The sequence below is a fragment of the Canis lupus genome, chromosome 18 (assembly GCF_011100685.1).
Source record: "Canis lupus familiaris isolate Mischka breed German Shepherd chromosome 18, alternate assembly UU_Cfam_GSD_1.0, whole genome shotgun sequence".
In the NCBI taxonomy this organism is placed as follows: Eukaryota; Metazoa; Chordata; class Mammalia; order Carnivora; family Canidae; genus Canis; species Canis lupus.
Window position 1 is genome coordinate 14,670,607 of NC_049239.1, and position 12,671 is coordinate 14,683,277.

General features: G+C 35.9%; 1 long non-coding RNA gene across 2 annotated transcripts; it reads left to right on the forward strand.

The window, feature by feature from the left end:
- The first annotated feature begins 2,217 nt into the window (after positions 1-2,217).
- Positions 2,218-10,564, forward strand: LOC111090897. Of its 2 annotated transcripts, XR_005372913.1 has the most exons (4): positions 2,218-2,405; positions 8,266-8,364; positions 8,692-8,847; positions 10,312-10,564. It is a non-coding gene; the product is annotated as an uncharacterized LOC111090897 (long non-coding RNA). The 2 variants fall into 2 exon arrangements; XR_005372912.1 differs by having other exon boundaries at positions 8,692-10,564.
- The last annotated feature ends 2,107 nt before the right edge of the window (positions 10,565-12,671 follow it).

Here is a 12,671-nt window from a genome sequence, read left to right on the forward strand (position 1 = left end):
CATGTTGGGTACAGAGATTACTTACAACAAAATAAAATCCTTAAAAAAAAAAAAGTAATAAAAGCTTCAACTTACTGGGTGATAGGTTATAGAGAATTATTTATAAACATCATTACAAATGTTTTTGTGAATTGAGGTCATTTGGAAGAGGATACTTAATTTTTAACCTGCTGTAAATGTTAAAGGCAGTGTGCTTGTTACGTGCTTCATGTTTCACATTTAAATTCAAATTTCTTAACTATGTAGTATTTCAGATAAGTATAAGAAATTATAACCAAGACCCCTACCACTAGATTGAACAAATGCTAATGTTTTGTTTTGTGTCAGATTTGTTGGTTTTGACTTTTTAAGGAAATAAAACATTACAGATACAACCTTTTCCTTACTAAAATATAGTTAGCTTTTTGCACCTTTCACTATTAAAAGATAGTACTGAAATAAACATTTTTGTGAAATGTGTGAAGGCTTCTCTAGGACACATCACTAGAAGTGGAACTGTTGAGATGTGAAATAATTCACATTTTCAGTTGTAACTTGGGTATTACAAATCGGTCAGTAAAGTGCTTGCACCAATATGTGAGAGTCCCTGTTGACCCATATATATTCTTGCCACTTGATGTTACTGGACTCTTGCCAATCTGATGGGTTTGAAATAGTGTCTTTGGTGTGTTTTAATTGGTATTTCTCTGATGACTGTAGAGGTTCGTGATCTTTTTTTGTATTTATTGGACATTTAGTTTTCTCCTACTCTGTATTTATTGCCTATTCATATCTTTTGCCGATTTTTCTATCATGGTGTTTCTTTTTCCTGTGGATTTGAGGTGTTCTTTATACTGGATACTAATTCTTTGGCATTTATATCGATTGCAGATGTCTTTTCCCTATCCATGGCTTGTATTTTCACTTTATGATTTTTGTCGTACAAAAGTTTATCTTAACAGATTTAACTTTATGGTTTTTGCCTTTTGTGGCTTACGAAATTCTCAGTGTCCTAAAGATACCTCTGTTTTCTGAATGTGTTAGATTTGTTTTTCGCTTTTAGGTCTTTAAGCCATTGGCAATGTATTTTTATATATAGTTTGAAGTAGGGATCGAATTTTTATATTTTTCAATACTCGTGTCCAATTTTCATAGTGCCCTTTATTTAAAAGTTCATCTTTCAGGGGCGCCTAGGTGGCTCAATCAGTTAAGCAGCCAGCTCTTGGTTTGGGCTCAGGTCATGACGTCAGGGCTCCTGGGATCGAGCCCTACCTTGGGCTCCATGCTTGGCTGGGAGTGTGCTTGGGGATTCTTTCTCTCCTGCCTCTCCCCCCCTACCCCGCTTGTGCTCTCTCTCACTTTAAATAAATCTTAAAAAAGGGGAAGGGGCATCTGAGTGGCACAATCAGTTAAATGTCTGACTCTTGGTTTCTGCTCCAGTGGTGATCTCAGGGTCTGGGGATGGTGCTCTTGCATCAGACTCCATACTTAGCAGAGTCTGCTTGAATTTCTCTCTCAGATAAATAAATCTTAAAAAAAATAAATAAAAGTTCATCTTCTAGTCACCTCTGTTTTATATCAAGTTTTCGTATTAATTGTAACTCTGTATGCCCTATACCAGCACCATATCTAGCCCTATCTTTCCATAATTACATGTAACTTTCCAGGAAGAATTATTGACTGATAGGATAAGCACCAGAGCACCATGATTATTTTTACTCAGTTGTCTTAGCTATTGTGAGCCCTGTGCTCTTGTATAAATTTTAGGATCGATTTGGTCAAGTTCCTAAAAAGCTTTGTGGGACTTCAATTGAAAAGAATTGCATTCAATTAATAGATAAATTTGGTGAAATGATCATGTTTATAATACTGAGGCTTTGTATTTATGAATACAGTGTACCTCTCCATTTAGGTCTTTCGTGTCCATCAAAGTTACAATTTTCTACCTAAAGATTTAAATGTACATCTATGTGACTTGTAGCCTTTGTTATTATCCTATATAGTAATAACATTTAAGTTACATTTCAAATTATAATTTTCATTGCTGGTGTACAGAACTGATTTTTATCGATTTTTCTACACGGGAACTTTGCTAAGCCTCATTAATTTTAATAATTTGTAGATTCTTCTACTTTTATATGGAAAATTATGCTATCTATAAAAATAGTTTTGTTTCTTCATTTTGTTTGCTAATTAAACCTTTTTCTCCTATTATCTTTAATTATAGTTGCATGGTGATTGACATTGAAATCTATGAAAAATAGGGAGTATGTGTTCATTTGAAAATACAACAGCTACCATTTTGTTTCAGGATAGCAAACTTAACCAGAAATTTATACCATCTTGTATCTTGGTCATGCTAGTAATGTATAAAATTTGATCAATATCAACAATTCTTAGGTCGTGGAACAAATTGAAAATTCCAGGTAAGCTGATCAAAATAAGATAATAGTATTATATGACATATTTTATAATTCTGCCATCAGAGTCAATTTCTTACTGCTACAATTTGGATTTTGCTTGTACAAGAATAGTAATTACAAGTGAAGCTTTGCTTGCTAGTCTAATTTGAAAAAATATTTAATATAGTTTCTTAACAGCTTCCATTCAGATATAATTAATGCAGTAAATGCATATCTAGAGTATACAATTTAATAAGTCTTTATGTATCTGTGCAACGGTCACCACATCCAAGATAATAAATCTATATAAGTCAAATCCAAAATGTTCTTGTGACCCTTGGTAAGCCCTCTAACCCATCCATCCCACTTATTTCCCAACAGCCATGGATATTTGTCACAATTAATTTGCATTTTCTGGAGTTGTATATAAATAGATTCAGTATTCTTTTTGTAGAACTTCTTTTCACCTAGCATAATTCTTTTGAGATCTATGTTGCATATATCAACAGCCCATTCTTTTTAGTGCTGAATGTTGTTGGTTATACCACAAACGGTGTATATGTTCACCTGCTGGTAGATACTTGGGCTCTTTCCAGTTTGAGGCTAATACAAGTAAAGTTTCTGTGAATATTCATATAAACAGCTTTTTAGGTACATATGCTACTCTTGGGGGTAAATAGCTAAGAATGTGGTAACTGAGTCACATGGTAGGATTATGTTTAACTTTTTAAGAAATCCCATAGTGGTTGTACCATTCTAAATTCCCACCAGCAATGTGTGAGAGTTGAGTTACTTCACATCTTCATCAACACTTAGTATGGTCAGTCTTTTAATTTTAGACATTCTAATGGGTGTGGATCCCATTGTGGTTCTAGTTTGTATTTCTGGCTAATGATGGGGAGCATATTTTCCTGTGTTCATGTGCCATTTTTATATCTTTAGTTAAGTATCTGCTCAAAACATTTGCCCTCTATGTTTTTCTTACTGAGTTTTGCGACTTCTTTAGATAAGTCTAGACACAAGTCCATTGTTGGACTTGTATTTCATTCTTCATCTTTCCAGGAGCACAAGTTTTTAATTTGTTTCATTTAAGTTGTTTTTTTTTTTTTTTTAATAATTTCTGCACCCAACATGAGCTCAGACTCACAACCCTGAAATGAAGAGTCATATGCTGTACCATGTTGTACCGACTGAGCCAGCCAGGTGCCCCACAAGTTTTAAATTTTGATGGATTCAAATGTATCATGTTTCCCTTATGGATTGTACTTTTGGTGTTACATCTGTGAAATCTTTGCATAGCCCAAATCACAAATATTTTGTATATTATTTTCTCTAAAGTTTTTATAGTTTTAGGCCTTACATTTTGGACTATGGTCCATTTTGAGTTTATTTTTATGTGTGGTGCATGGTATTGATCAAAGTTTTTTTTTTTTTTTTTTTTTGCATATGGATATCCTGCGTTCCAGCACCCATTTGTTCAAAAGCTGTCCTTCCTCCACCTAATTGCTTTTGTACCTTTGTTCAAACAAACAAACAAAAAACAAAACAAAAAAAAAAAAAACAATTGTCCATGTAAGTGTGGTTCAGTTGTTCCACTGACCCATTTGTCTATCCTGAGGCTGATACCATATTGTCTCTTGATTACTGTATCAAGTGTTGAAATCAGGTAGCGTGAGTCCTGCAGCTTTTTCTTTTTTACCAAGTTGTTTTAGCTGTTAGAGATCTTGCATTTCCATATGAATGTTAGAATCAGCTCAGTTTCTACAAAAATGCCTACTAGGGTTTTGACTGGAATGTGTTGAACCTATAGATAATTCAGAAAGAATTGACATCTTAGTATTGAGTCTTTGACATGTGAACATGGTATAACTCTCCATTTGTATAGATCTTTGGTTTCTCTCAGCGTTGTATAGTTTTCAGTGTACAGAGTCTCGATGTTTTGTCAGATTTATCCCTTAGTTAATATTTGTATGCCATTGTAATCATTTTTTCACATAGAAAGGTAATTTATTTTTGCATATTAGTCTTATATGCTATAACCTCACTAAACTGACTTCTAGTAGATATGAACTACTTGTTTCCATTCCAAGGTACGGTTTGATTCCCTATCAAAATCCCATGAGCCATCATCATACTCCCAGAAAATCAAAGTGACACAGTCATCATTGGTTCTATTGGAGCTTCTTTCTTGATAGGAAGATCCCTGTCAAGTGGGATATGCTTTTAAGGATCCCTTTTTTAGAGAGGAAAATATTTAGTCTGATTCATCCACTGATTAGCAGCCATCAGAATCACTTTGGAACCAGTTGCTGAATCTCAGGCCCCACTCCAGATCTACAGAACCTGAATCTGCATTATTTGCATGCATATTAAACTGCTTCCTGTCCACAAAAAGCCCCATTGCAGATCCTTTACTTCTGGGTAGATCTGAAAAACTAGCTTCGTGTGTCATTTATCAAAAGGAATCTCAAGCCATTATCCTATATGAGGAATAGACTATTGTGCCCATTGCTAGATTGTTTGAAGAAATAAGAAATGTATTTACATAAGTTTCAGTCTTTTTACAGCTTAGATTGGTCTATCATCAGAACGGAGAAGGAAGCTATGTGACCCAGGTAGAGATCGCAGATAAGTGAATAGGACCTTAATCACAATACCATCCTCGAGAACCAACAAGTGCTTTGCTTTTCCCGTGTCTCCTCCAGTTACACTCCATTCACTCACCTCCTCAACCACACCGTAGACCTCTTGACGCTACCTGCATCTGAATTCTTTCCTACCAAATCCTAACATCTTTTCAGTTCTCTCATCTCTTCAGTTCTCTCCCACGGCATCTGTTCTTTGAGCTTATCAGGACTGCTGGCGAGCCTCCTTCCTTTCCTCCCCATCTCCTCTGGTTTTGCTTCTAGTTCCTCTTTCTTTGCTACCTAGTGACTCCTCCCTCCTGCCCATGTTCTTGACTTCCTTGCCTAGCAGAATCCCAACCACAGATCATTCTGTCAGCTTTCTCTGGTCCTACCATCAGACTGCTGAGTCCTGCTGGAAAAGTCATTCAGCTGTGCAGACTGAAACTACTTTAAAAGTCTAGAATTTTGCTGGGTCCCCTTTGCAGTCCTTCCCAGGCAGCTCTAATCCATTCACCATTTGTATGTGTTTCCTGAGTCTGCTATGACAAATCACGACAACTTGATGGCTTGACACAGCAGAAGTTTGTTGTCTCTCAGTTCTGGAGGCCAGAAGTCCAAACTGTTTTCCCCTGCGAAATCAAGGTGTCAGCTGGGCTGCAGTCCCTCTAGAGGGTCTCAGAATCCACTCCTTGCAGTCCAGCTTCTACTGATTAGTCGCTTCCTTGGGTTGGGACTCCATCACTCTGTTGCCTACGTATTCACGTTGCCTTCTCCCGTGTGTCTGTGAAATCTCTCTGCCCCTCCTAAGGGGCATCCTGGATAATCTGGAGTGATCTCATCTCAAGGTTCTTAATCACAACTGCAAAAACTCTTACCAAGGTGACGTTTACAAACTCCAAGGATTAGGATTTGATATTTTGAGGTGGCCATTATTCAACCCACTGTACCATTCAAAAATAATTCTGTTATGAAATACACCACATACAAAAGTATACAAAAATGCACAACTGTCCAACCAAGAAATAGAATGTTACCAATGCCCCTCAAACTCCTTTCACCTCCCCTACCTGATTGGATCTTTGATTCTAAATGTTGTAGTAATTCTTCCTTTGTGTGTGTGTGTAGCTTATACTATCTTAAATCATATGTGGTGTGGGGGCACCTGGGTGGCTCAGTGGTTGAGCGTCTGCCTATGGCACAGGTTGTGATCCTGGGATCAAGTCCCACATCGGACTCCCCATGGGAAGCCAGCTTCTCCCTCTGCCTGTGTCTCTGCCTCTCTTTGTGTGTCTCTCGTGAATAAATAGATAAAATCTTTTTAAAAATGTGGTTTTGATCGCTGTTTTTAAAGTTTATAAAAACAAGTTTGGACATGTTTCTTGGACATTTTTTTGAAATTTATCTCTGTCGATGAATTTAGTTGTAGTTTATTAATCCTCACTGGTATAATTTCATTGTGTAAATATACCAAATGGGTAGGCATTTGGATTGTTTGGAACTTTTGCCATTCTGAGTGATACAGTGAATTGCTGAGTTGTAGGGTATATATGCCTGTTTAACTTATGTAATGCAAACCATTTCTCAAAATGTTTATACCAGTTTACATTTTCTCTGGTAGTGGATGAGGGAACCCATTGATTCATAGTCTTAGGGACATTTGGAGTTGTTTCAGTGTTCAATTTTTGCCAATTTGGTGAGTTTTAAATATTTCACACTGCTTTTAACATCCCGGTTATGAATGAGGCTAAGCATCTCTTCTTAATGTTCCTATTCTTCTTTCTGTAAAATTACTATTTTTTTTGTTTCTACCTTTTTTCTTACTGATTTGGTAAAGTTCCATAATATTCTGGATACTATTCCTTTCTATTATATGTGTCACAAATACTTTTCCCTGGTTATCTAAAATAAGTCAAGAAATGTTTGCTTTTATTCTTTACTCTGGAATAATTATACAAATTGGGAGTGTTCATTCCTTGAATATCTCATAGAGCTTACCAGTAATATCATGGGGGCTTGGAATTCTCTTTGTGTGAAAATAATTTTTATTTTTTTAAAAGATTTTATTTATTTACTCATGAGAGATACAGAAAGAGAGAGGCAGAGACATAGGCAGAGAGAGAAGCAGGCTCCATTCAGGGAGCCCGATGTGGGAATCCATGTGGGACTCGATCCCGGGACTCCAGGATCCCACCCTGAGCCAAAGGCAAACACTCAACCGCTGAGCCACCCAAGCATCCGGGGATTTTTAAATTACTGTCTCAATCTTAATTGTGATTATAGGACATTTACATTTTTAAATTTTTCTTGTATCAGTAATATTTTGAGGAATTTTTCCATTGCATCTGAGTTTTCAAATTTTTTAGCATGAAATTTGATCCATATTTTTAAAGGATAAGTTTTTACTTTCTTGAACCTAGCTAGTTTTTTTTTTTTTTTCTTTAATTTCTGCTCTCATCTTCATTAGCCCTTTCCTTTTACTTTCTTTGGGCTTACTTTGCTGTTTTTCTTTCCCCCCCAGCTTGAAATGGGCCCTTAGCTTATTAATTTTTCAACCTTATATACATGTTTGTGATGTTATATTCTCCACTGTTTTAGCTTTATCCCACAAGTTTTCCATGTTGTGCAGTATCTTTATCATTTTAGTTCTAAATGTTCACATTTTACATTACAATTCTTTGATCCATTGGTTATTTGGTAATATGTTCCCCAAAATGGGGTTTTCTAGTTTTTGTTTTGTTTTGTTGGGTTTTTTTTTTTTTTTTTTTTTTTTTTTTTTTTTTTGGCTTCTAAGGTCATTGCATTGCAGTCTCTACAATGATCAGTCCTCTTTGGAATATTTTGGCTTGCTTTTTTGACCTAGTTTATGGTCAAAAATGTTTCATGTGCTTGAAAGAATGTATATTTTATTCAGTGTGGTGTTCTATGGTTTGCCCTATATATTAGGTTATTAATTTTATTACTGGTCTGTATGTTAACTGAAGCACAAATAGATAGGATACAATACATTAAAAATAAAATAATGATAAAAAAGATTGGGCAAAACAAGTTTACCTCTCTGGGATTTGCTTAGCTTCTTAAATCTAAAGATTTATATCTTGCCAAATTTAGGGAGTTTTTCAGCCATTGTTTCTTCCAGTACTTTTCAGCTATGCCCTCTTTCTCCTCTTCTAGGACGATCATGACATAAATGTTAGATTTTTGTTGTTGTTGTTATAGTTCTGCAGGCCTCAGATTTGTTCTTATTTTGCTTTTTATAGCCTATTTTCTCTCTAGATGTTGTGTGACATCAGTCTTCCAGTGCACTGATTCTTTCCTCTGTGTCTTTGATCCTCCAGTTGACTCCATCCATTGTTCAGGTATTGTATTTTTCAGTTCTAAAGTTTCCATTTGGGGGGGCACCTGACTGGCTCAATCAGAAGAACATGTGACTCTTGATCTCGGGGTTGTGAGTTTGAGCCCCACATTGGGTTTAAAGATTACTTAAATAAATAAACTTTAAAAAAAAATAAAATTTCCATTTGGTTGTTTATTTGCTGAAACTTTCTACTTTTTTGCTGTTTTTTTATTTGCCTCAAGAATGTTTATAATTGCTGTTGAAGCATTAGTGTTAGGACTGCTTCAAAAATCTTTGTCAGATCATTAATTCTATCATCTCAGTTTTCTCATTGTCTTTTCTCATTCAGTTGAAGATCTAACTGGTTCTTGGTGTGATGAATGATATTTACTAGAAACCTGGACATTTTGGGCACCATGTTATGAGACTCTGGTGCCTACATCAGCCTTCTGTTTTAACAGGCCTCCTCTGAAGTGTCAAAGCAGGCCTGTTCCAGCAGACAGAGGTAGGGCCCCTCCTTGATCACCTCAGATGGATACAACTCTAGGTTCTTCATTGTACTTTCCTGATGTGGATATTGCTAGGGCCACAGTTTTTTCTGTGCTATTTGGCTGGAGTAGAAGGTTATTGTCTAAACATTTTCTATCTTGCTAGGCTGCCTTTTTTTCTTATCCTTTGACCTTTGACTAGAGAGAGCCAGCTTTTTTTTTTTTTTTTTTTTTTTGAGAGCCAGCTTTTATTGGGACTTATTTCTTTCTCTTATTTTTGTCTGCACCTTTTGGCGTTCCCAATTGCCACATTCTTCAGCTCCAGGTTTGAGATGTATGAGGTAAAAAGAAAATCCGGAGAAGCCACCACTGTATTGTTCCTTGGGTCCCAAGGTCCCTGGCCACTGTTTTGTCATCTCTCCATCTTTCAGAAATTTCTTATGATTGTTTTATACATAATCTCTCAAGTTTTTAATTGTTCTTAATGAGACAAAGAGGGAAAAGAAAAGTACATCTTATGGGAAGCAGCAATTATTATTTTCTTATTTGCCAAACTACATCTTTAGTCAGGGGAGGTAAGATCAGTAGAGAAAATGAGTGTTCTTTCTACGTAATTGCTTTCTTCCCACTTATAGCACAATGATCAGATATGCTGGAAAAATCATCAAGGTGTGGAAATCATTTTGACATAAATTTTCCTTTTTCAGGAACTCAAACCAAATAGTGTATAATTTCATTTAAATCAGAAGTTGTGTGCAGCTCCTGATTTTGCCCATGATCAGATTAAAAGTCATTGCTTTAGAGATACAACTTAGTCACTTTATAAATGAGATCTAAAGAGCAGCAAGCTTGAAAGTGGAAGTAACATCTACTGTAGTCCCAAAGGGAAAGTAATTGACTCTCAATTCAGTTTTTCCTCCCATTGTACTATTTGCTTCTCATAACTGTTTACTTCTACAGTTTCTTTTGTTGGGATTTTTAAGAAAACTATATAAATCAGCAAGGAATCATTTTATTACAAATAACAAAACCATCCTTTTGTGGTTTAAATAGAGATGTATCTGTATCATACAACCAAATCCTTTACCTCTTAGAAAAAAGAGGGAATAAATGAATAAATACACAAACCCCATGTAGTTATACCTCCTACACACACACACACACACACACACACACACACACGATCAACTGTCAATGCTGAGAGATTGAGTAAGATGAGGACTGAGAATCAACCTTTGCAGTTGAATGTGGAAGTGTACTGTCTTTGGCTAAGGCCATTTCAGTGGAGTTCTGGGAACATCCTAATGTGAATAGTCCCAACAGAATGATTTGTGATGAGAGTGTAAACTAGCAAGTATAGATGACTCTTGAGGTGTTTTGCTATAAAGTCGGGCAGAGAACTGGTAGAAGAGCTGAAGGAGGGTGTGGGGCATTTTTGTGTGCTTAAGATTTAAGCTATTACAGCATGTTATTTATTTCAGAGAGACAGAGCATGCAGTGGGGAGAGGGACAAAGGGAGAGGAAGAAAGAATCTCAAGCGGACTCCTTTCTCAGTGCAGAGTGAGTCACAGCACTTGATCTTATAACCCTGACATCATGACCTGAGCCAAAATCAAGAGTTGGATATTCAGCTGACTGAGCCACCCAGGCACCCGTAAAGAATGTTTGTAAGCTGAGAGGATTGATTTATGTTAAGACTAAAAAAAAAAAAAAAAAAAATTGATGATACAAGGAGAGGAGGAATGACTGCAGAGCTGAGTCCTGGAGAATGTAAGAGAAGAAGGGATCTGATATCCAAAGGAAAGACTGATGTTGGTGAAAGCAAACATAGTTCATCCATTCTATTAGAAGAGAAAAACAGAATTTTTAAAGTTTTGTTTGTAGATTTTGGCAATGAGACAAGAATTTCTATTTGATTGCACCTGTTTCTTTTCTATTTTTTTGTTTAAGTTGTCTCCACGCCCAGTGTGGAGCCCAGTGCAGGGCTTAAGCTCATGACCATGAGATCAAGACCTGAGCTGAGATCAAGAGTCGGAGGCTTAACTGACTGAGCCACCCAGGCGCCCTGCACCTGTTTCTGAATATAAACTAAGCAAGGTCATCTACTGAGAATGAGGAGAGAGGAGATGTAGAGATTTGAATGGAGAGGAGAACAAATGGAATGGAGTGCATAAAAATAAAATGGCATTGTACTGGGGACCATAGCCAATGCAATAAGACAAGAAAGAAAAATACAAATATAAGAAAGCAAGAAACTAAGCTGTTATTTTTTTTAAATGTGAGCTTTTTTTTTAAGATTTTATTTATTTATTTATTTATTCATAGACATAGAGAGAGAGAGGCAGAGACACAGAAAGAGGGAGAAGCAGGCTCCATGCAGGGAGCCCGATATGGGACTCGATTCCGGGTCTCCAGGATCACACCCCAGGCTACAGGCGGCGCCAAACTGCTGTGCCACCGGGGCTGCCCGAAACTAAGCTGTTATTAATACATAATATATATCCACACAGAAAATGCAAAATGATCTACCAACTGACTACTATAGTTTAGGAAGAGAACTGAAAAAAAAAAAAAAAAGGAAGATAACTGAATATAAGATCAATATACAAAAACTGCATTTCTATGTACAGTAAAAGTTATAAAACGTAATTTAAGAAAATATATAATCTAAAGTAACAAAAGATTAGGAAGTGAGAGATAAAGCTAATAATATGCAAGATTATTGGCAAGAAAACTGCTCTGTTTAATAAGCAAATTTCATTCAATTACAATAAAAATCCCAAAGTTTATGGAAAATCTTGACAAACTGATTCTTATGGAAGAGCAAAAGCCCTCAGATAACCAAGACACTCCTGGAGTAGATTAACTAGTAACTTAGTATAAAGCTATTGTCGGAACACCTGGATGGCTCAGCAGTTGAGCGTCTGCCTTTGGCCCACGGCGTGATCCTCGGGTTCCAGGATCAAGCATGGAGCCTGCTTCTCCCTCTGCCTGTGTTTCTGCCTCTCTTTGTGTGTGTCTCTCATGAGTAAATAAATAAAATCTTTAAAAATAAATAAATAAAGCTATTGTAATTAATATGGTATGATGTGAAGGAGAAACTGATCAATAGAATAAAAGAAATAATTAAGACAAATTATGCAATATGTAAAAGAAAATATGTAAATTCGATACATGATATAGAAGATATTGCAGATTCAGTGTAAACAAAATGCCTAGCATATAATGGGTGATCGGTATATATTTGTTGAATTAACGTTTGGATAAACGATTGAGTAGAAAAAGTATGAACTCTTTAATGTTTGACATTGGGATAATTGGTTATCCTTATTTTTAAAAAATTAGATTCCTCTCTCAGACTATAATTAAAATCAATTTCAGACCAGTTAAAAACCTGAATGTGAGGCAACCTGGCTGATTCAGTTGGAAAAGCTTATGACTCTTGATCTCAGAATCATAAGTTGGAGTCTGACATGGGATGTAGAGATTACTTAAGTAAATAAAACTTAAAAAAACAGAACCCTATATGTGAAAGGTAAAACTTGAAAAAATTTAAAACAGTCTGTGGAACAACATCTTTTAGTCTTTAGGGTGGGGATGGATTTCTCAAACAGATGCAAAAAGTGTTCACTGTAAATGAAGTAACTGACAAATTCAACTATATTAAAGTTTGGGACTTCACTGCTGTGAAAATGAATAAATTACATCCATATACAACACGTCTATCTTAGAAACAATGCAAAGTAAAAAATAGCAAATCATGGAAAACTATTGATGTGATACTATTTTTATATTAAGCTCAGAAAGAAGCAACGCAAACTACTCTGTGGGTATACAATGA